The sequence below is a fragment of the Morus notabilis genome, unplaced genomic scaffold (assembly GCF_000414095.1).
Source record: "Morus notabilis unplaced genomic scaffold, ASM41409v2 Scaffold604, whole genome shotgun sequence".
Classification (NCBI taxonomy): Eukaryota; Viridiplantae; Streptophyta; class Magnoliopsida; order Rosales; family Moraceae; genus Morus; species Morus notabilis.
The window spans coordinates 378,834-379,302 of NW_010362300.1; positions in this window are offsets into that span (position 1 = coordinate 378,834).

Below are 469 nucleotides of genomic sequence, written 5' to 3' on the forward strand. Positions count from 1 at the left end.
AGATGGAATAGCTAGTTACTGAACGTCGTGTAGTAATGTCTCTAGCCCAATCTGCGTCGCAGTACCCAATTAAACTCAAATCACCTTTTAAAGGAAAAAATAATCCTTGCCCCGGTGAGCCTTTTAAGTACTGAAGTATACGATAGGATGCATCAAGATGAGGTCGCCTAGGTTCTTACATGAACTAGCTAAGGGTGTTGACCGAAAAAGAAATCTCCGGCCTGGTGATGGTTAAGTAAATTAACTTCCCAACCAGTCGTCAATAATGTATCGGATCTTTAAGTAAGTCACCGTCGGTAGAAGTGAGCTTCAATGATTGTTCCATGGGAAACTTCGCAGGCTTTGCACCTAGTAACCCTGCTTTTTAGAGAATGTCAAGAGTATACTTCCGCTGGTTGATAGAAATGCCCATTTTAGAGCGAGCTATTTCAACCCCAAGGAAGTACTTCAGTTGTCTAAGATCCTTCAG